Source organism: Nelusetta ayraudi, unplaced genomic scaffold (assembly GCF_046127955.1).
Source record: "Nelusetta ayraudi isolate G7.1 ecotype Tasmania unplaced genomic scaffold, CSIRO-AGI_Nayr_v1 ptg000023l, whole genome shotgun sequence".
NCBI lineage: Eukaryota > Metazoa > Chordata > Actinopteri > Tetraodontiformes > Monacanthidae > Nelusetta > Nelusetta ayraudi.
This window is the reverse complement of record NW_027466073.1, coordinates 996,503-1,020,714: the sequence shown is the minus strand read 5'-3', so window position 1 is coordinate 1,020,714 and position 24,212 is coordinate 996,503.

The following is a 24,212-nucleotide window of genomic DNA, read 5'->3' as shown; positions in this document are numbered from 1 at the left end:
ACAATATAATTACTATATATAATAAATTGGTCAAACAAAGTCACGTAAAAAACAAAAAAACAAACAAACAAACAAAAAAAACTGGCGACGTCCCAATCACATTTTTTGGTCCCGATCCGATCCCGATTTTTTTTAATGATGAGTAACTGCCGATCCCGCTTTTTTTTCCCCAATCCGATCTTTTTTCTTACCTTGAATAAACTAAGTCCATAGGATTCATACTTTTCTTTTGGTGCATTGCAAAATGAAATTGGATTTTTTTTTTTTTTTTTTTTTGCTTCAATACACAATCTATGCTTTGCTTTTCCTTACCGTTTTGTTTATTTTACAAATTGAAGAACACAGTGAGCATACTATTCAAAACATAAATTAAATAAATAATAATGTAAAACTGTGCTTATAAAGTAGGTACATTCATTTTCAAAGTCCAAGCTTGGTGATGACTGCACTCTTTGCTCAGTAAATATAATGTAGACTTTGTAAAGATAATGTAAGCTTCACTGAATCAGTGACTTCAGTTACAGTAAACCACTCATACAAAATAAAACTAACACTGCTCAGTAAAAAAAAAAGAGACTAGGGCCATATATAAATCAAATAAACAATTGTGTAAATGACTGCACTCTTACCAAGTCTCAAACTTGCTGTACATGGATGATAAGCCGAGGAACTCAGTGTGTGCCAGTGGTTCACCTTGTTGGAATCAGTTTGACTAACTAATATCTACTGACGTCAGCAGCACACTTAAACCCAGAGAATTATTTCTTCATTGTCTGTCCCATTTAATCTTGATGCAAACGCAGTCCATTGGACTACAAATGCGGACGAATGTAGGGGAATTTGTCACCGAACCCCATCGACTGCTGCACATACAAATCAGGTTCTTGGAGAAGTCCCTGTGCCACAGTCTCCCCCCTTGACCGCCCCCCACCCCCGCCTTCAGTTTTGCAGGAGCCGTTTCAACATTGCTCTCACATTTTTCCAAGGCATCACCCAGAGGGAAAGGTTGAAAATCACATTAATAGTAGATGTGTGGCAGACACAAAAGGTGTGTGCGTCTGTGTGTGTGTGTGTGTGTGTGTGCGCGCGCGCGCACGCATGTTATTCATTTAGTTTATATCTTATTAAGAGTGGGTCTCAAGGACTAGCCAACATTGTCTTCGCAGGCATGCTCATACCAGCATCACATGCCCTTGGCAGCAACCAAGGGTGTGCAGTGAGAAACAGACCATTGTGGACACGCAGCGAGGAAATCAAGAGACAATCTATTTTGGTTATTGGTAAATGAAGATTTGTGCTTTCAAAATGTCCAATGAATATAAAACCACATAGTTATTATACAGTACGTCCCCATGCTTTGAAACAGTCCAAAGCTGTTGTTTTTCAATGCAATGATATGAGTGGGTATAGGTTTCCATTGCTGTGAAGAATCACTGTGATTTCCCTCTGAAATGTAAAGTAGTTTAATAGCTTTAAGGCTTTTGTCCTTTTCAAGATGTATTTTCTGGCTCTCGCATCACGTCAGTGTTTCTCCATTCTTTGTCCTTTCGACCATGTCCTCCGCTCGGCTAAAGATACTGTTGGCTGGCACTAGCTCGGACATCTTTAAAAGTGAAACAGAAATTCCTCAAAGTCAATTAAAAATCCCATTCTGTGGCTTACTTAAGGAGTTCCTACAATTTTAAAAGAATAATAATGAAATAAAAACAAATCAACTGAAATCAAAAAGTATTGTCCATAGCAAAGCTATTATGGGCCCCACACTAGCATTGCGTATTCAACAAAGCTGCACTACCCAAAGGCAAAAAGGGGTGGCATAGCATTGAGGGTCCAGTGTGTTGAAATTATCGAATATTTCTATTCTGCTCTGATGACAATGGAGCCATTTATTCTTTTCATCATCATTTAAAACTTAGCATGATTTTAAAAAAAAAAGGGAAACTTTAGACCACGATCCCCACCAGTGCTCAGCATTCATTGAGAACTTCCTTCATCTCTTTACGGGTTCCGTGGGGCTGCAACGATGTGCAACTGTTTGACTTTCCCACCTCTTCAATGAACAAACACTTTGATGGGATCTCTTTGATGGAAAGGATCGAGTGCACCCTGTGGGTAAAAATCCTCCCCTTAGCAGCCCCATGGGATCCCACTGGTTCGGCTCACACCAGCAGTGGGAATGCACGGCAACACTGTTTAAAAGCGTCTTTGACTTTGGCTGTTTGGCTTTTGCGTGTCGGACTATTTCTTGGCACATGTGCCTGTCTGTGTCTCTTGAGCCAAGTCTGGCACCGTGCTCGTCTTTAGAATGGATGAAAAGAAGTCGAGATCAGCCAATTGATTCGGTTCGTTCCCCTCGGTTGTTTTTAATCCCATTATTAGAGTGCAATGATTTTTATCTACTTTGAGGTGGAGAGTTCTGTTGGACTATTTTGTCCCTTGAGGGGGTGTGTACATATATATATATATATATATATATATATATATATATATATATATATATATACATATATATATATACATATATATATATATATATATATATATATACATATATTCATATATATATATATACACACACATACATGTACATATACACACTTTTGACGCTGAGACTTTCACATTTTGTGCAGACGGTGTAATTTCTCCAAACTGCTACTTCATCATTGTTGGTGATTCATATCTTCTTTGTGGCGACAAGCAGCAGGTCCTGACCGCATATGTCCCGCAATTCTGATGTCTTTTTTCATCAGGGCCAAATCCAGGCTCAGGTGGTTCAGAGAGGTGCAATTCGACCACAAATTTAACAACAAAAAAAAAAAAATACAAACAACACTCTTTGGACCTGTGAATGAAGGTCTGTGATTAGTTCTACCCTAAACATGTAAACCAGCCTTCAAAGGGACAAAACTCCAATAGCAAATACAGCACGCCAGCAGCTCTGAATAGTGCAGGTTTTGTTTGATTTGGAGCGGCGCAAATTTTTCTTTGCCTCTTGTGACATAGATAAAATTGAATTACATAAACAAATACTGAAATTCTCTGCCTTTTTTTTTTTTTATCCTGACCAAACAAGCTCTGTAAATACAGTAACCACAGCACCAGCAAATAGTGTACCTGCTCATGGAGGGAAATGAGATAGTGACAGAAGGTAAAGGATCAGGGTCCTGGCAGTGCGCCAGGTGGCTGCATGATTTCAGAGGTGGCCATATCAAGCTCAGCTTTAATGTCTTGCTCCACTATGTACAGCTTTCCCTGGAAAATCAGCTCTTCCCAGTTTAACATAAAATTGTGTTGGTGCTTGAACTGGTGCCTTTCCAGTGCGGCTGCATGGAAATCCCGCAATTCACGTCATAATTCTTCGGGTCGCTCACATTTATTTTCAGGGCATTTCCTGTCTGTTCCTCGCTCTTCGTTTTCAGGCCAGAGAAGGTTTTTTTTTCAATTAAATGAAAGACAAAAAAAATAATCATTTCACTTTCTGGAGCACCATGATTCTGGCAGATTGTAAGGGCATGGATTTATTCAGAGTCACAAGGTTGTGTCTTAAAACAGTGCCACATCAATATTGAAAATTCGGTTTTATTTTGAAGAATAAAATACAGTTTTAAATAAAATTTTAGCTGACTTTACTGTAATATCAATAACATTGAGGTTCTAATTGACCTTATTTTGAAATAGGAAAGGGCTATGTTGATAGTTTGATGGTACAGTGTGTGCCATTTATTCTAGGTTATTGTATAGTATTTCTAAAGAATGTTTAACGCTTTTATTTTTCCCGATAAAGATGTTAATGTTCATGTTTTTCTCCCAGGGACTTTACATTCATGTTAAAGCCTGTGCAGTAGTCTGTGTAGGTGTAGGGATGCAACCCATTGTACAAGAAACCTTTCACGGGGCCATGGCGCGAGTCTGCGATTCTGTTTGTCTGAAATACAGTTGTGCGTTCAGCAAGCTCTGCAATTTCTCCGTCCTTTAAGCCACAGTGTGGGCACGGCACAATTTAATATTACGCTTTTGCACACAATCGATAGACCCAAAAGTTCAGAGTGCAGGAGCGAACAAAAGAAGCTGGAAGCATGAGCTCCCATCGACACAACACAGGAAATAGAAGGAGAAAAAAGGTGAGGGGGGGGGGGGGGGGGGAAACAACAACAAAACAAAACACTGACACAGACAAATCTTTCCAATACACAGTGATGTAAATTCTGCTGAGAGAGAAAAAGAGAGAGAGAGGGATCTTTTTTGCAGACATAACATGCACTCCGCTGCGCCGTCAACCACTGCATGAGAATTAGAAAGTAAAGCCGCTTGGACGGAACAATGTGACTGATGTTCCCATTTTTCCCTTGCTCTCTCCGTCTCCCTTAACTTTACCTCCATCTATCTATCAGAGCTTAAGAATTAATCAGTGTATTTCTAATGGCCTCCGAGCCCCGTGGCATCTCTCGCGGCAATGCAACAAAATAGGATGCAAAGCTGTGATCCTCAAAGAATTTCCATCACAGGAATAATGCCGTCCCAGGGCACTGCTGCAAACGCTTGGCCTCGAGCATTAGGCGCAGATAATTTAAACACATAAGCAGGTTTTTAGCACACCTTAATCAATGCCAACGGTGTCTTCTGGTTTTTTGGGGGGGGGGGGGGTCTGTGGGGTAGGGGGTGGCAATAAAGCGATAACACTGGTATAACCTGGGGACTTGCTGCAGAAGAAATATGCAACGCTGAAGCCCTCTGGGTAATGAGAAACAAAACTCCTGACAAAGACTTCTCCTCCCGGAGTTTTTTTTTTTTTTGTACCGCGGCAAAGTCACATAATGAGCGGGGGGGGGGGGTCGTGCCGCATACTTTCACTGCAGCTTGATGTATACCGGAGACAAATACCACAGGCCTGCTTTGCCTTGAAAATAAACAGCACAATAAAGATCAATTCATTGCATCCAGCGGCGCACAATGTACTCGAGAGCGGCTGTTTCCGGGGAGGGGGGGGGGGGGGCATAAAGGCAAAGTATTGGTAATCCTCTAAAAGTCCTATTCTGCTGAAATGTTTTTATGATATTTTCCCCAAATGAGAAGCATAAAAAAAACAAAGAAAAAGCAGCAGAGTGGAATTCCATATTGAGCTGTGTAATAAAACAGGCCAACAAATGTAATTTAAGGGCCGTCGTTTTCCAGAGTAAAACACTTCAATGTAGCACTCTCAGCTCGGATCAGGCACGCACGTCAGCAGACCCCCCCGTCCCCACATGCCCCACCCCCTCCCCACCCATCTCCCATGAAACTGATAGATGAAACCATTTCCCCAAAACCAAACATGCCCCAAAACATTATTAGTGCCATTTCCCCTTCCGTATTAAGGCACGAAGTGCTGAAGGCAGATCACAGAGAGCCTTTCCCGGTGATGAAGTGCCTTCCTCTTTTGGTCTCTCTCACATCTCTGAGGAAATGTGCAAGATTTATCAGTGTAGCCCCCTTAGGAGCCCTCTCGGCGGCGGAGCGCCTCTCCGAAGATGTAGCACGGCCGCTCTTTGGCAGGGAGCAGGTGCACCTTTGCCACACAGGGGCACTGAATTTCACTTTTGATGGTCTTGTCAAAAACACAAAATGAGGGGCGGATTAGCGGAAAACAACACCATGTTTGTGCCTGCGGGGGGAAGACGGCGGATAGGAATTGAGCATAAAAGAAGACAGATCCGTCCCGGTTTATCCATGTGTGCTTGCTTTAAAGAACAATCTCATTTCTGACACAGATCCTACGGTGTTTATGAGTTTTTCTCATCCTTGACCTTTGCGGCGCCAGTATTCACAAGGCTACAGGGCGGTATAATGCGACTTCCTACGCTTAAATATTATCCTGACACAACCCACTGCAACCACTAAGAGCTAAAGAACTGTTAAAGAATTATTCAAATTAATAAAAGGGGAGCCGTGTGACTGTGCACAGGACTCCAAGCAACCCCATCTCTTTTTTTGCTGGGAAAAGGCCTTGCTGGGAGTCATTCAGCTCGGAGGAAATGGTCAGATACAGCAAGCTTGCTTTCCTGCGATTAGTGTGACACCCTGGGCTTCAAAGCCAGACTTTAATACTCTTGCAGACATGCATGTAGATTGCCTGAGAGGCTGCAAGTGTCGGGCCAAACTCACATTTCAACCTCAAGTGGAGGGTCTGCAGACATCCAGAGAGTCCTCCTGGGGTGTAGACTTTATTAAACTTCACTGACATAATTACCCATGATCAGGGCTGTAATTATAATACATATTGAGGGGGAGCGTGCTCTCGTTATTAAAGTGTGGTTAAAATGTCCCTTCATTATCACCATACGGAAATAAAAATTAGAAATTTGATATGCTCCAACAGGCAACGGTGTTCTGTTACCGGAAAGCTATTATTAGCGCTCATGACCCTAATCATAACTAAAATGAACAAACTTGGTTTATGATTCACTAACCAGCCGTGCTAATATTATATTGTGGGACGCCATTTCAGTGACTTCATAAAATCGTTGTCACTGTGAAACACGTCACATCTTTGAGCTCAAATATCTGTAAAACCAGAGTGTGTTGTATGAATTCACTAATGAATTTTAACGCCATGTCAATGAAGTGTCTGCAGCTACTTTCTTGATCACTGGGGAGCGAGCACTCAAATAGTTGAGTGAACAAATGGCTTGCATTCAGTTGCAATAGTTTGAGCAAGATTGGGTCACTGACTATGAAAATATGTGGACAGAGGCTGTTTTCCGATAAAGCTGATCTTTAAGCAAGTGTTTTTGGAGAGCGATAATGCGCTGATAGTTTCAAGTGTGTTTAAGCCAGTGGGGGCCATCAGGGCCAGCAAGTTCTTCTCTGCTGGCCTAACCATACTTAGCATATTTAAGGGAAAATGTACTTTTCTAATAGTTATTCTCCAGAGTCGGTCCTTTTCACTTCATATGATATCCACTTGCTTGCGTTGCTTCCATTGTCATATATTACAGTAGAGTTTTTATCCAACCTAATTTCAGCTAGCTTCTGTTTCCAAGTTCCATGAAATCTGCCACCCCCACCCCCCCCCTTTTTTTAAGTCAACCGCAGAGCAAAACTGTGTAGCATTCGTTTTAACAATCCCACCATGCTGGAACAGTGTCATGGTCACTCTACCTCCCAAAAGAAAGAAGTTCCTCGCCTCAGATGTGTGGGGATCGTTCTTGTTCTACCTGCGTCTGCTCTGGTCTCCCCCACAATCATTGGAAACCATGTGGTAGGTTAATATCCAATCAGTGCCCTTGACCAAATGTACTATTGGAGATGTGGATCTGCTCCCTGGATGCTGCACAGAGAAAGACGGGTCAAATGCACAAAAGACATGCCAACCTACATTATGCACATAGTCTGCCACCAATATAATACACCAACAACACTACCCGACAAATACTCAGCCAACACGTATTTATTTTTCCTTTACCCCAATTCCCCTTCTTAAAAAAAAAAAATTAAAAATGGTAATTAATTCATTTAATAAAAATGTTTGATTTAAATGCCTGATTCATGTTCCGTTCATAGTACCGACTAGTTAAAAAACAGTTAGCAAACTCTCTGCTCTTTTGCTCTCAGCACTGCTGCACATGCATTAAACTACACAGTCTTGACGCCTCCACAGATCTCTAAAGCCACATCAAACAAACACCAAATGGAAAAAAAAAAAAAAAAATCCTGTGTAAAGTAATCGTCGGCATTAATTAAAACATAATGGACTGTTTCGCCCACACACCTTTTTTTTTTGGAGAGATCAGGTAAACCTCTGGACCTCATGTAATTTTGGGTAAGCGGTCATTAACTACCAGTGCAGCTGAGTCAGCCAAGCAATTAGGAAAACAGGCTGGGACACATCACACATTTCACAAGTGTACTTGTTAAGACCCCGCAAAGCAATAGCAACCACACTCCCTCACCAGGCCATCCCCACTCTGCCCATGTCCCAGGATTTTCACTCCATTTGTTTGGAAGCACTTAATCTCTCCTTTAGGTGCTGTGACACTTCATTTTTCCCCCACAAATTATTAATGTTATGTAATTTGGCCAGACAGGATTGCTATGACTCATTATTGGCATTAGCTGACAAAGCCTCTTTTTTAATGGCTTTGGTAAAAAGACCATGCCTAATTATAGTCCAATTAGGGTTTATCTCTGCGGCTGAGTATGCTGCCACGAACACAACTCCACACAAAGCTTAGTATTTCATGGTTGTTAAGACGATATTAAAGCTTGTCATCTCTGAGTGGTACATAATACCAAAAATAGGAAAAAAAAAATCAAAGCCTTTGGTCATTTCATCCAAGAGAGAGATACACACACAAGACTTATCAGATACTCTAGAGAAAAATGGTGCAATCTAAAGAATGGTCACCATCTACTCTAGTAAATAGAGGAGTGAACTACGACATGGCGAGACGTCATTTCTATCAGTAATGGCTTTGCTTGCTCTGACATCTTAAGTTTTCCATTGTAAGGTAAGTGCAGTATTATTGCGTTGTGAAATTGGGTCAGTTTTACACAGGTAGCAAATCAACAAGAGGCCATTCTTGTGCAGAGATTGCCCTAAAAAGCATGTAGAGAGCGATTGATCCTCCTGACTCATAAGCAGCCGCTGCTGGTCATGACCTTTGAGATGATTTCCAAAACACTTCCTGGCGGCGTTGCTGTGCTGCTTCTTTTGCCCATTTAAACACATTCATGCATTTTTTTCCTGCATCAATAAGAAACAAAGAAAACAACATCTACAGTATTTCTGCACCGCACACTTTGTATGATTTTAGGCATTTGTTTGTTTTTTCTGCATGTATTAATTATGCCACACAATATGGTGACACCTGACTTGAGTGGCTGCTTGTGTAAAAATCAGTGCCGTCACATGTGGGCCGGTATTGATCGATCTCACCTACCTTGACTTCAACTCCCTCATGTTCAAACAACTGAAAGTCTCTCAACTTGGAAGTTAATTTATGTGCAATAAATTCTCACAGCTGTTGTCACTGTGATAGTTAATCAGTGTAATTGCTTAAATTATTTATGCTTGGAAAAACTGGTAATGTGCCCTAGTAATGTGTTCTGTTAAATTCTGTTAAAGCTTTTTTTTTTTTTTTTTCAAATCATATTTTTTTAAGAAGTCATACTATGGTTGAAGATGGAAGACCCTGCACAAAATTTTTCTGGTGAACAAAGCCTTAAGCCTTTCAGACCTTTGCGTACAGGTAGTATGAGTAGTGTCGGAGAACAGGGCCTTTACAACCTGAATTTTAGTTATTTTCATTGTGGAAATGATTAACATTTATTGTCTTGCGTTTGTGGCATTATTGAAGATCAGAAAAATTATATTTGAGAATTTGTGTTCACACATGTAGGAATATTAAATAAGATGATAACCCCTCAGATGGCAGCTGCTTGAACCATCAAATTTCCCACATGGCATTGTTTAGACAGCAGTATCTTTGGAATTGGCAAAGGCCATTGGGAGCCATTTTAGGCAAGCAGAAGAAGAAAAAACAATTGCCGAGCATGGTTGCCTTTCAGTTGTGCGGGGGTGATTTCTCTAAGACTGCAAGAGAAGCTCAGCTTCCCCTAAATTTTAAAAATAAAATTTAAAAAAAAGAGGTCAAATATCTACTGTTGTGCTTAAACTTCAGTGCCTAAAAATGCATTAGAATATATTCAAATCTGAGACAAGTTTATTCACAATCAGAAACTCATCTCAGATGAGATTTTCCTGTGTTGCTGTCGCATCTGTCCATTAAAGTCAACTGAATTTGAGCTTCCCGCTGTGGATTTAGTTAAACATGTTATGACAATTCAGATGGGAATGTGCAGTCTCAATTCAAAATAAAATAGAGGACATGACACAAGAGGGTGATTATTGTGTTTCCTGTTTTATTTTGAAGTCCGTTTGTTCTGCTGTCAGTGTTTTTAGTTTTGCCTACTGTCTTGATTTCTTGAAGTGTGTCACTCGTGTCTCTTTGTCAGTCCTGCCCTTGATTGTTCTCACCTGCGTTTCCCTGACCCAGTGTACAAGCAGTCCCTTGCTGTGTCTCAATTCAGGGTCTGCACCCTTCAAACCGAGTGTCCTCCGTCTGAAGGAAGCGTTCTTCGAGTACCCAGCCGAGAGGGACGGACCAAACCCCGCCTCCCCGGTAACCACTCGGAACGGTCTAGCCTTCGGCGTATTTCCTCGTTGCGTCACCGCCGTTCCCTCCTGCTGGCCAACCCCAGAACTGACGTTTTTATAGCATCAAGCTAACCATTGGTTCGCCATCTAACAATGTCGTTCGATATTCAAATAAATAAAAACACGATGTTAAAACTGCATATTTTATGTGAAATTTCAATACTTAAATTTATATGTCGTGTCTTTACCAGTTCATGCTGCTAATTTCAGCTGACTTCCCAAGATCTCACGATGCTTTGCAGCAGCACGCAAAGCATCATGGGATACATAAGTACGCGAAGGATAGTAGCGGTGCATCTTTGGAATCGGCTAAAACGAGGGCGCATTCCGAGTACGCATTTTGAGCGTCCTAAGCACCCTTGGGAATTGGGACAAGCCTTCGTGCAGTGCTATGACGCAACTTCCTTTCAAAATGCGTACTTCAAGGATGCAGACCCTGAATTGAGACACAGCACCTGTCTCAGCCAGTCACAATAGCACCAGTGGTGAAGGCTGATGGTGGAGTACGCATTTGTGGAGACTACAAATTGAAAATTGCTCAGGCCTCACAGCTTGACACAACTAACCCCTGCCTCAGGTGGAGGACCTATTTGCCATGCTAGCAGGTGGCAAAATGTTCACGAAGCTGGATTGGAGTCGCGCGTACCAGCAGCTGTTGCTGGACGAGGAATAACAATAAACAATACGTGACCATTAACCCTCCTGTTATGTTTGTTTGTGAGGAACAGCAATGATGTTCCCGGGTCAATTTGACCCGGTGCATTTTTAAGTCTCCTGAAGATGTCAGTAACAAAAGAAATCCTAACAAGCATTGTTGATATTTTATCACTAACTCCATTACTAACTATTGTGTCAATATTTAGTGCAATGGTGTTCCTTATCCCTAACAGGGGGTAAAGTGGGTGGAGTCTTCCCGCAAGAACATAAATGGTTCTCTTCAAAAATCATAACACCTGCACCTGTGTGTGTGTGTGTGTGTGTGTGAGAGAGAGGGGGGGGGGGAGGGGGAGATTAAGGTGAAATATGTCTTACAGTTGAAAAGAAAAAACATATAGTCCCGAATTAATTGACCCGAACAGTATCTATGTAATATAAATATGCAGGGGGTGGTTGCAAATATGTGAGGAAAAACATTTTCATAATATGTGTTGTTTACACAAATTAAGGCGAGCAGAAGAAGTTTCGTACTGAAAAAATATTTTTAACTGTATTTCCTAGATCCTCAAACTTTAAAACGGGTCAATTCGACCCGCAACATAACAGGAGGGTTAATGCACACATGGGGTTATTTAAGTACAACCACTTGGTGTTCAGCGTCGCATCTAGTCCAGCTATTTTTCAGCACACCATGGACAACATACTTCAAAACATCCCTCATGTTGCTGTCTACCTGGATGATATCGTGGTTACAGATGAGACAGAAGAGGAGCACTTGCAAAATAACGACCAGGTGTTGAAGAGAACGCAGCCCTGCGTCTGAAGCACAGTAAATGTGTTTTTCAGGCTCCAAGTGTTAGGCCCTGAGCCAAAATGCAGTGGCCCAGATATGCGGCACCAGTGGAAGAGAAAGTGAGGGCAATAAAGGAGGCCCCAAATCCAAAGAACGTAGCAGAGCTCAAGTCGTTCCTGGGCTTAGTGAATTACTATGGAAAGTTCTTGCCAGACGTCTCAACAGTACTAGCCCCACTCTACCAGCTCCTGCACAAAAGACAGTTTGTGAAAGTGGCAGCAGGCTCAGGAGGAAGCTTTTCAGCATGTTAAGGGACTGTTGCACTTAGCACGACTGCTGGTGCACTTTGACCCCAAGGAAGACGTGATCATGTCATGTCAAGCGCAAAATTGAGTCAAGTGTGCTTGATGGCTGTCTCCTCTGGGGCTCCAGAGTGATTGTTCCTCCTCCAGGACAGGCACAGGTGATGGAGGAGCTACATGATGCCCACCCAGGGGTGTCCCGGATGAAGAGTCTCGCCAGGTTGTTTGGGTGGTGGCCTGGGATGGTTGTGCCTTGGAAGGGAAGGAATGTTGACCATGTCAAAGTAACCAAAACATGCCAGCGTGAGCACTGCTTCACCCATGGCAGTGGCCAGGCCGTCCATGTGAAGCCAGATTTTTTGAGGAGAAGGTATGCAACTCACTGCGAAAACCCCAACCGCCATTTCTGAAAAACTATTCCAGGTGTTCTTGGAACAATCTTTTCTTCCACTTTATGGTTACACTCTGTCGGCTAACTTTCGTGACCAAAGTTTATAAACCGCTAGAGTGCATTCGTTATGTGCCGTTGTATGTTTACGTTTGTTTTGTTTGTTTGTTTTTTTTAACTTGGGTTGTTATCTTTTTCAGAAAACCGAGATTTCGGACCTCTCGGCCCTCGACCCACTGGCTTCCCCAGCGTCCACCTCCCTTCCACCGCCAAGAGACATTACGAGCCTTTGCCAACTGCTGCATATTTGGAGCGGTCCTCCACGCCAACTCCGTCCTCATAACGCTCCGTGTCAGGTACATTTGACCATGAGGGCACGCAATATTGATGTGATACAAAGACCTTTTTTTCCCCCCCAAAACACCCATTTCAACACATTTGTTTTAGAGAAGGGCAAACAGACGAGTCATGCTCTCAACGTTGCGACACAATTCCGCGAAAACGCAGAGCGGCAAATGAGAACATGTCGAGCTACTCCTGCGTGAGGCTCGAGATGCCAGGGAGCCAGAGGAGGCGCAAAGAGATCGTGATTCATCGGGAGGAAGCCTCCCAAATCATCAGTGAACAACGCCTTCCTTGGCTTGCTCGGCCAGCTCATATTGGCAGTCTCAGCTAAAAACAACTGATGGCTTCCTGTCTTATGTTTAAGTTTTTTTTTTGTAAATATTCACATTTTTATAATAAATGTTTTTTTCCCCCATTATGTGTGTATGTGACTTCAGTGAGGAAGACTGTTTTTTTTTCTTAAAAAAAGGAACAAAAAAGGTGCATTGAACTTTATTAATGCCTAATTTGATAAGTGATTTCAGAAATCAATGAAGCCAAAGACAATTAAAGGCAAACAACTGAATTGGCATGCATCAAATCCAAAACATAAAAACATATGTAGGTAACACAGCTGGCTCTTCTCTTCAAATATCCTGACAATAAGGTACAACGTACTGCATAATAGCGTCCCATATTTTTCTCCCACCATCATCTTTAGCATCTGGCGCCGCCCCAGATTTGTCTAGCATCGTCAATTCGGATATGTCCAATACATTTTCAGAAATGTCCCCATGGTCCTCACACATTATGAAGAGGAACAACAAGTGAACTTGGTTAAATAATACGTGTCAGGTCCAAAACTGAGGGAAACCCAAACATGTCTGCCAGCTCATAGAAATGTTGCCCCCTGAAGGCTGAATGAAGCGCTACAGCAGAAAAGAGCACCCTTACTCCCTACAGTTGATGACTTCAATAACAGCACCTGGCTTTAGTTCATTAGCAGGATCACGCTGCAACTCAGCAGCTCAGTGTGACTGTAGCAGGCAGGGGAGAAGGACGGTCAAAAAGCCACGAACAGGCCACTGGTATGGACAACGACAACAGCTGACACTGACCAATATTTTAATTGAGAATGTTTATGGTTTGTGTTAGGAGTTTAACTTTTCTATGGAATGATAGAAATTAAGCTGATTTAATTTAAGAGCAGTATTAATCCTGGGTTGAGTCTTTTTTTTAATGCTGCTAAACAATTTGTCTTTTTAAAGCAACATATTCAGGCTGTACTATTTAAGTTAAATATTGACTGTATATTTTGTTTCATTTGAAGGTTTACAACCTGAATCTTCCTGGAACTTCCGTTGTAACCGCAAATAAAACAATTGCAAAGAGGAAACAAAGAGTTGTTCCATGCATGTTCAAGGCAGACCAGGCCATTTCAAGTTGGGCAGGGCTGAACGAGCTAAATTAACTTGACAATACGGCTGTCATTTCTTTTCTTCAGACAACGCCACCTTCCCTTTAGCCTCCCAAATGCCTTTTCCACAACAACTCCTGCTCGGCTAAGTTTTTGGTTAAATGCATGTTGCTGTTGAGTCAGCTGTGCTGTGTCCTGGAATGGTTTTAGGAGCAACTCTTAATGGATGGGCAGTCTTCAAGAATGTAGTAGCCAGCAGACATATGCTGTGTCATAATTCAGCGTCTGCATCCTTGAAGTACGCATTTTGAAAGGAAGTTGCGTCATAGCACTGCGCGAAGGCTTGTCCCAATTCCCAAGGGTGCTTAGGACGCTCAAAATGCGTACTCGGAAATACGCACTCGTTTTAGCCGATTCCAAGGATGCACCGCTACTATCCTTCGCGTACTTGTGTATGCCATGATGCTTTGCAGAGAATGTCGACTCGTCTGGGATCCTGAGCCTGGCTGCCCATGTTGTCCATGGTGTTCATTGTTGGGCTGTTGTGTGTCGCACAGAAATAACGCTGGTGAAACTACTGTCCCGCCTTACTCCGCCCACGCTCAGGTGGTAACCGACGTAATGGAAACACACCCTTACCGAGGCGAGCCAGGGGAAACACACCCTATCCCATCAAGCCAGCACTGTCCCAATATAATCCCAGTCAACACTGCTGTAGTCCCGACCTCCATGTCTTTTAAAAGTTTTTTTTTATTTTACTACAAGAACGCAGACTGGAAGAGCTTTACCAACAAGATAGAGAAAAATGAAACAAAAAAAACCCAAACACACCACTAAGCATATGACAAAGTTCTCAGAAGCTCCCAGCAGTCACATTGTGTTCACAGTTCTGTGTATTGGGTTTTTTCGCAAACAAACTTGCTGTTCATGTACTGGATGGCAGTTTCATTTGTGATTTGTTCAATGACTCACTCTCACAAGCTCACAGCTCAGTCACACTTCCATCGCAGACTTGCTGCACAGGTACAAACCGAATCACCACCTGCATGCCTGCTTGTAGAGCTTAAACTTTATTGAAAAAAAAAAATTAAATAAATAAAAAATCAGTTCAGGAAGTGATTCCATTCAGTTCAGTCAAAAAAAAAAAGTTTTGAACAAATTGTTAGTAAAATGATACAACACTAATGGAGATGAAGAAGGGGTGGTGGTTGTAGACCTCTCGAATGCTTAAGATCGAGTCATTTAGAGACGTCTTCTGGAGACCGCAAGAGACACCTGTCTAAAGGAGCTGACGCCGCAAGAGACACCCTATCCAATGCCCTTGCAGAGCTAACACCTGAGAGAATCACCTATGTGCAAATACATCTAATACACAGGTGTGTGACTTCCACCTGTGAAATTGTGAGGCCAACTGAACATTTCCTAGTTAGGAACCCCCCCTTGAACACAGTGAGCACCCAGTCTACCTGGAGGTGACCTTGGATATAGATGCCTCCTCCAAGGCCCACATCGAGAAGAACAAGTGCAAAGTGAATGCAAGAAACTGCAACCTCACTGGCACAACCTGCGGTGCAAGCACTTTGCTAGTCAGCTGTTAAGTATCCCTGTCCAGTATGGAAACACGTTTCTCATGTGGGTTAGACCCTGCACTCAACGCTATGCCACCTTATCAGATTCAGATTTCATCACAAGCTGCCTCAAATCAAATTCTGGCAGGCATAGCCCCACCAGACATACGACAAAGTGCAGCAAGCATAAAAGAGCGTCAACAGTAGTCTACAGACCTTAAACACCCTCTTTGGCCATGAGCCAGGCAGAAGCAGACTTACATCCAGGAAAAAAGTTTGTCGTGTCCCTTGGAACATCAAACAACAGCAGTGAAAAAGTCACACAGTGGAAGTGATGACTCAAAGACCTCCCACCAGCACCAACCAACCAACAACTGAACAATGAAACTCCAACTCCTAATATAGCCTCCCAGCCAGGCTGATTGCAGTCAGCTGAGAAAGAACGTCACAGATTCAGCCAATAGCTCCTGATGAGCAAGGAAACCTGTGACGTAGATTTGACATCACAGGTGCAGGCAATAACTTATGATGAGTAAGGAAACCTGTGACTTCAATTTTGGATCTCTGTCCATAATACAACGCCACCTACGCAATTGATTTTGTCAAAGCAGGAGATCAGCCAAAGGCAGGTTGTAACAAGGAATTATGTATATATATATATATGTATATATATATATATACATATATATATATATATATATACACATTTACATATTAATGCTGGGCATCAATTTTTTTTTTTTTAATTGCGATTAATCGCACTCCAATCCGGGAGTCAATCACGATTAATCGCGATTAAAATGGCTCATTTGAAGTCTGCCGAAGGCATTCAAAATATGTGTGTGCAACATAAATAATGACCAGACGTAAGTCCTTGAGGACGGGTTTCTGTTTGTTATTCAAAATAAACATGCATAGTAGGCAAGTTGGCTGGGGCGACATGTAACCATTCGGCAATTTGACACACAGGTCTATCTTATGTGCACGCGATCGCCTGCCCCCCCACCCCCGTCAACAAAAAAAATGCCGGGATGCAATTTCCAACCCACCTGAGCTAGGAGGTTAGTTAACCTGGCTGATAGAGCTGTGCTGATGGGCTTGCCACGGTCGGTGCACTCGAACATTGTAGTTTGACGACGGCGACTTTTCCCTGGCCCCTGCTCCAGGATGTTTTGCGTGTAGGTGGTACTTCAGACTCGAGGTACTCGTACAGTATTTTAACTCCGCCTTGCAAATTTTGAAAACAACCTTGGTCTTGTCGAGGTCTCCATTGGGAAGCTTCTTAAAAACAAATTTGCCCTGAAGTAGCCCCGGCTTCACAGCGGCATCCATGTCAGCTGGCGTTTGATGTACACGTGTTCCGACCAGCGCATTGTTTATGCCCCCCCCCCCCACCAGCATAACTCGGACAGACTGGGCCAGGCATAAAAAAAAAGCATCCGCGCTAAAATATTCATTGCTTGCTCACTATCACTGCGTTTACATGCAGAGCTAAATCGGAGTAAGCAATAATTTGGTTTTCTCGTCCATTCGGAGTTCTCACCTTGTCCCCGTATACATGCAGCAGAGAAATTTGAATTATTGACGGGAACGTGTCCTCCTCCCAACACTAGGGGGTGGTGTGAGTCTTTTCAGCTGGTCAGCTGCTTCTGGTTGACCTATTACATCACCACGTTACCATTGTTTTATACAAACAGGCTAGCTGTGCAGAATACCGCGTCGTTGAAAACCAGTTTGGAGTGCACAAATCCACAGTTAAAAAGTTTGCCACTGCACGCCGGTTCCAGCAGAAGTTCGGCTTACCACAAATCATGAGATGCATCGACGGAACACATATACCAGTTTTGCCGCCTAGTGATGGATATAAATACTTTGTTAATAGAAAAGGTTGGCCCTCTTATGTTCTTCAGGCCGTGGTGGACGATACATACCGGTGAGTTAGCCAAAATACCGTTTTTTGTGTGTGCTGTTTTTAGCTTCATGTGTGTTTATGCTAATATTTGCACTCAATTCCTAGTTTTTGGAACATCAACTGCAAGATGCCTGGATGTGCACACGACGGAAATGTCCTCAGACAGTCAATGTTATTTAGCTGAGCCGTGTCTTCTTTTTTTTTTTTAAGCCATAGTGTAAATGACATGTGTGTTTTGAACAGTGAATTTACCAAAAATAAAAATAAATCAGAAAAACATATTTTTGGTGTCAGTGGTCCCAGTCTCCTCCTTTCTCCAAAAGTGAACATTCTTATTCGCGTTTGTCTTGTTGTTTCTCCGATTTTTCGCGCCGTCTGTTTTGTTAGACGATGTAGTCATGAGTCGCGAGAGGGAGGAGAGATAGGTCGTTGGGGCGTGACACATGCGCACTCGCATTGTCCAGTTAATAGTCCGACTTAGGTTTTATACATGGCAGAGAAATTTGAATTCCAATCACATTATCTGGGTGTCTAAGTCAGAGTTCTCGGACTAAGGTGTTTACATGCACGTAAGTTCTCTGATCATAATCGGACTAAGGCAATAATTCGATTTTCGCTAATGCCATTAAAACGCGCTGTATGTATATGTTCATATATATTTTTATATATATATATATATATATATATATATATATATATATATATATATATATATACATATATATATATATATATATATATACATATATATATATATATATATACATATATATATATATATATATATATATATATATATATATATGTATGTATATATATATATATATATATATATATATATATATATATATATATAGTAGGATATATATATATATATATATATATATATATATGTATGTATATATATATATATATATATATATATATATATATATATATATATGTGTGTGTGTGTGTGTGTATTATACTTGTCATTAAGCTCAGCAGAAACTTCATAGGTCAGCCTGAAGATGTTTTGAGCAACAAAACACATCAAGTGCTGGAAACTGATAGTTGCCTTGGATCGAAATTTCTCCCCCTGTAAATGGTGAGTAAAAAGTGGATAGTCCATCATTGAGGAGCTCCTTGTGCAGCCCTTGATATTAACTCGTTGATATTGACCACACAATCAATGAAGCTTTCCTATTGCAGAGCTGGTAATATGACTCAATTTTCACAGTTAGCCTCTTACGGGAATAATATTACTTATCTATTGATTCAGCACACACAGAGACCTTCTACCATAACATATCTTCCTTGGGTTGTGGTCATCAAACAGAAAAGCTTGTTCAGTTAAGAAGGCAGCAGTGCAAAGAAATCACATGTCGGGAAAATAGGTTCCCCAGCTGAGTGGATTTGTGCCAGTAGGATATGAATTAAAGATCTAGCGTGTCTAAAAGTTAATTATTCAGTCAACCTCTGCCAACTTTGGAATGACCCTGGAAACAATTGCAGTGGGGAAAAAAAGGTTTTGCCTGTTTATGACTTTGATAACAGATCTGACCAAGTCAGACCAAAGTCAGACCAAATCTTCTGTTCATTTATTTAACCTTTATTATACCAAGAAAGTCCCATTGAGATTAACAAACCCTTTCTCAAATCTAGAGATACTTGGGAGTTTTGGTTCATTTTAAAATGGTATCAGTGTGAAACTGGGAACTTCTGTTTTTTTTTAAGCTGTGTGTTTGTGTGTGCGTGTGTCTGTGCAATTGTTTCAATTTCAGTTTCTTTTTCTAATATTTTTTTTTTTTTTTTTTTAAAAAAGGTTGAAATCACTATAAACAGTACCTTTAGACAGTACAAACATGTTGTTCTGCAAAGTCTACATTTTTGTCTTTCTGTGGTTGAAACTTTGGTTAAAAAGCCAATTTGCAACAAAAAAAATGTTAAAATTGCATTAACTATTAATTAATTAACTAACATTAAACAAAGGACTAAAGAGAATGCCATATTTTTATTTATTCATTTATCTTATTTTATTTTATTTTTTAAAGCATTAGTTACTGTTTATTTACCTTGCTGTTGGCTCTGTTTCATAAATGTGTAGTGTGTATGGAAGCCAATGGTCTATGTATAAAATGTTTACCCAGGGCAGTTCAGTTACAATGGAAACGAAACAGAGGAATGACTGAGATCATAGCCTTCAACTTCTCAAAATTGAATTTGCTTACTGGCAAGTATGTAGATATAATTTTTTTTCTTCCATTTATTTACTTATTTATTTATTTGGAAGGTGCGAGCTGCAAGTGATCCTGTATGAGAGAAAAATAAATGTGCAAATGGACTGTTGCATATATAGATGCCAGAATGTTGCAACAAAAATGTGGAGCGAAACTAGTTTCTGAACATTATTGTTCTTACTTTTGTTCTAAATCATTTACACATATATTTACTGTAATACTAACTATTAAGCTTTCAAGGAGCTATATAGAAACACCATCTCATGAAGATTTTGGAGTTATGTTGTTTATGCTCAGCACCATCTGTGGATGTTTGCTTCCACAATATGGAAGAAGATGTACTTTTGAAGTTGAAGTTGAGTGGGAGGTGCCCCACCCCCTAGGAGGCATATGCAACACACACACACACACACATATATTTATGTATATATGTATATATAGAGAGCACAGGTGATTAATCAAGAGTATTACCTAGTATCAGACCAGTATCAGAAGACTATACGTGTTTGATAACCAGTATTTCTGAGCATCAATCTTCAGTTAATAATGACACTACAATGAGTTGAAGTTGAAGAATGATCAACAATAAATAAACCAAAAAAAAAAAAAAAAGCATGTTGTTCCCAAAGCTAGTTTCTTTGCATTAGGTTACCCACAGTTTGTGAGAGAGAAAAAACATTTCACAATTCTCAGCATGGGTGGGCGTGTTCCCCCTAATATTGGAGTCAGGCACATTTGTTCTACCCAAAAATGATTGTAGCAGTCGGACTTGCATTCCTTTCTCACTTTCTGTGACATTGGATGTCATACTTTATGACTGTTATGTTGCAGCTGCTTAAGACACAAATGACCCGTGGAGTCTCCGTGTTAACGAAAGCTTTTATTTTGAGACTAAGTTTTATCAACAAAAGAACGGCTTACGACGGCTCCTCTCTAAAGTCGTGCCTTGGGTGCGGTGTTACACTGAAAGTCATGTTCATACCTTTAAATGAAATCAAATTTTCATACAAGTTTTTATCTTCTAACATCCATCATTTGTCCTCTGTTTTGCATCGTGTCCAGGACGACAGCGGTTCCTCCTTTTGTCCGTGGGTAGGATTGTGCTGTTTTTGTTTTTGACAGCATGCTGCGTTCTTACTCTGCTGGTTGATGTTTTGACAAATTGCTTATCCATTTGTCCATCATCTCACTGACGCATTCTTTGTTTCCTTTCTCAGATTGCCTAATTTACTTATGTGTCATGTTTTTGTTTTAATCAATTATTTTTCGTGGACTTTGTAAGTGATCTTTTACCATCTCTTCCATTTCCTTGTCGAAATTGAAACTGTTTTATTTCCTCGATTCCCTGCCTCGCCTCGGTTTATTTAGTTTGCTGTGAATCTCATCATTTTGTTGACCAAAGCCTTTCGCACATTGTTGACCATCTATTCTGCTTTTTTGGTCATTATTGAGTTTTTGATGTTTAAGCTGGTGTGTACGACTCCTTTGTCTTGACAGTGGAGCTTGAAACGGAGATGGACGTTTGGCGTGCCCGTTTCTCCCCAGTATGTTCAAGATAGTGAAACTTTCTGACACAATTCTTGTCCAAAACTTTCACCTAATAACCTTTTTTTTTTTTTTTTTTTTTTTTTTTCCCTTGTCCGGTCCGGCCATAATGACAAGCAGAAGTGTCTCTGAATGTCTATGATGGCTGACAGATTTTATTCTCAGAGGTAGATCTTGAGAGTGTGAGCCACGTGGGTGGTTTCAGGAGCTACCTCTTTAGTGGTTTTATTATAATGTTCTTGGTGACATTCTGGCCATGACCGGACTGAGGGGGATAGATAGGGAGGTGAGTAGAGGGGAAATGAGTGTGTGGGGGGGGAGGGGGAGGGGGGATGATGAGATGATGAGGGGATAGAGAGAGAGGAGTAGAGGAGGCAACTGGCAACAATATACAATTGTGTTAAGAGAGAACAAAACAGATCGTAAATATGCATAGCTAATTGTCAGATAGTACATATATACCCATACAAACATACATGCGAGTTCATTCAGTGATGTTAATAATAATAGCGATGATAATAATAGCAACGTTAATAGTAATAATAATAATAATAATAGTAATAATAATAATAATAATAATAATGTTGATAGTAATAATAACGATGATAATAATCTACTCATGGATCAATAAGACAATAAGCTATGCAATAGTGTACAACAGTGTACCCGCGCTTGTGAATATTTGTGTGTGTGTGCGTGTGTGCGGGTGTATGTGTATATTTGCATGTGTGTATACTTGTGTGTATGTGCATGTTTGCATCTGTGTATACGTGTGTGTGTGTGTGTGTGTGTGTGTGTGTGTGTATGGATGTGGTGGTGTGTGTATGGATGTGGTGGTGTGTGTACCTGAATGTAGGGGTGGGTGTGTTTAAGTACGTCACTGGAAGTAGGCTGCCAATTAGTGCGGTCTCCGAGGCCGCAACCGCCCCACGCCAGCGACGAGCCGGGGGGGGGGGCCCCGGACACGGCATACCCACCGCAAAGCCGGCCAGGAAGAGGCCCGGAGCAGCAGGCCCCCCGGCCGGAGGGCACCCGCCCCACGAGGAGCCAGGGCAGGATGACAGGGAGGCAGATACCCCAAGGAGAAGGGACACCACCCAGGGCGGACAGGCAGCAGAGCCCGGCCCCCGGACGGGGGCCCCCCAGGGCAAGCGAGACCAGACCCATCCCCATGACAGGACCCAGCCCCTTCACCCACCGGGAGGATCGGTACCCAGGGCGGGCCCGGGCACCCAGAGGCCCCCCCCCTACGGACCCAGTATGGCACATCAACCGGCCCCCTCCACCCCCCACACCCCCCAGCCACCCCCACCGCCCCGGGACCCCCCGGCACCAGGGGACAGCCCCCCCCCGGCCCCCGGGGCCACAGCCGTACCCCCGCCCCCAACGCCGGCAAAGCGGGCCCCCGAGCGAGAGTCCCCCCTGGTTCCCCCTGTGTCCTGTAAAAGAAGAAGATAAATAATTAAAAAAAAAAAGATAAAATTAAATATTCAATCCGTGGGCCCCCGCCCACCATTGTCAGACCCCCGTGTCTCAGGTCGTCGCCGCCCACCCGCCCCCGAGCGGCGCAAGGGGACCACCCGGGCAGCGGCCCAGTCCCGGGATTGGGGGAAGGGGGACCCCGCCACAAGTGGCAAGGTCCCCATAAGCCCAGCCGGTCTCGCACCTCGGGGGCACCGGGGACCGGGGACACCTAATAACCTAAAGACGTTCACAATGTCTATACTTTACTTGAAGCTTAGCTATTTTGCCTATATTAGAGACACATGACACTTGACATGTTTCTACGGAACACTTGCGTCTTCATCAGCTGTCAGGAGGTGGTATGCGGCTTTCCCCTACCTGGAGCAGTGTTCTTCAAGCTACTAAATGACATCGGGGGGGCAACCTGTTAGATTTGACAGAGTGGCCACACCTCTGTACCCAACATCAGCTGTCATAAGTCACATCACACACCTCCTCGTGACAGCTCCGATGAAGACTCAAGTGTTCTGTCGAAACATGTCAGGCAAGAACAAGCCTCTGTGTCTGATATAGGCGGAAAAAAACTACGTTTTAAGTGAAGTACAGACCAAACATGGGTAAACTGCTGCTCGAGGGCCGTTAGCAGCCCATTAAGCTTTTAAAACTGGCCTGCAAAACTTGAGGAAATGATATTAATAGTAAGTAAGTAATAAGATAGCTTATTTCTTCTGAGGAAGGCGGAAGCTCCACCGGAACATGTCAAGAAGGTAAGACCAACGAAAAAGCCTTGTCTTGAAAAAAGAAACAACGAAGTCTATGAAAAACAAAGACATAATAAACGTTATCGATCTAATAAAATATCTGTATTTCATTATTTATTCAATGATTTAAGAGTAATTTCAATAAAGAGCTAAATACCGTAGGGATTCAAAGACATATTTTGTTGTAATGCTTTTGTTCATTTTGAACTGACATAAAGCATGTTTTCTACTTATCTCATCATACATGTATTTTTTTCTCTTATGAGGTGGGTCACCAAAACACTCCCTCCATCTGCTCCTGCTCTGGCCCCTTTATCAAATTTTAGAACCCATTTTGGACAGTCAAAAAGTTTGCCCAGCCCTGGTACAGACACTATGAACATCTTTAGATTATCACAAACACGCTGTTGGGTGCCGAGCACCATTAGTGCCTTTTTATGGCTATTTGCACCAATTAACACAGAGACCATCACATTAACGTGAATCTCAGCTGCCTTACAATCAAAAGGTTAAACAATGTTTTTACTCACCATTGAGTTAACATATGAATGAGCACTGCAGCTTTTCACTCCAGGTCGGTAATAATTATCCCACCTCTGATGTCAGCGGATATCAATGTCAGGGTCTGTTATTTTATTATTTCTTGTTTTATTTTGATAGTCTCATC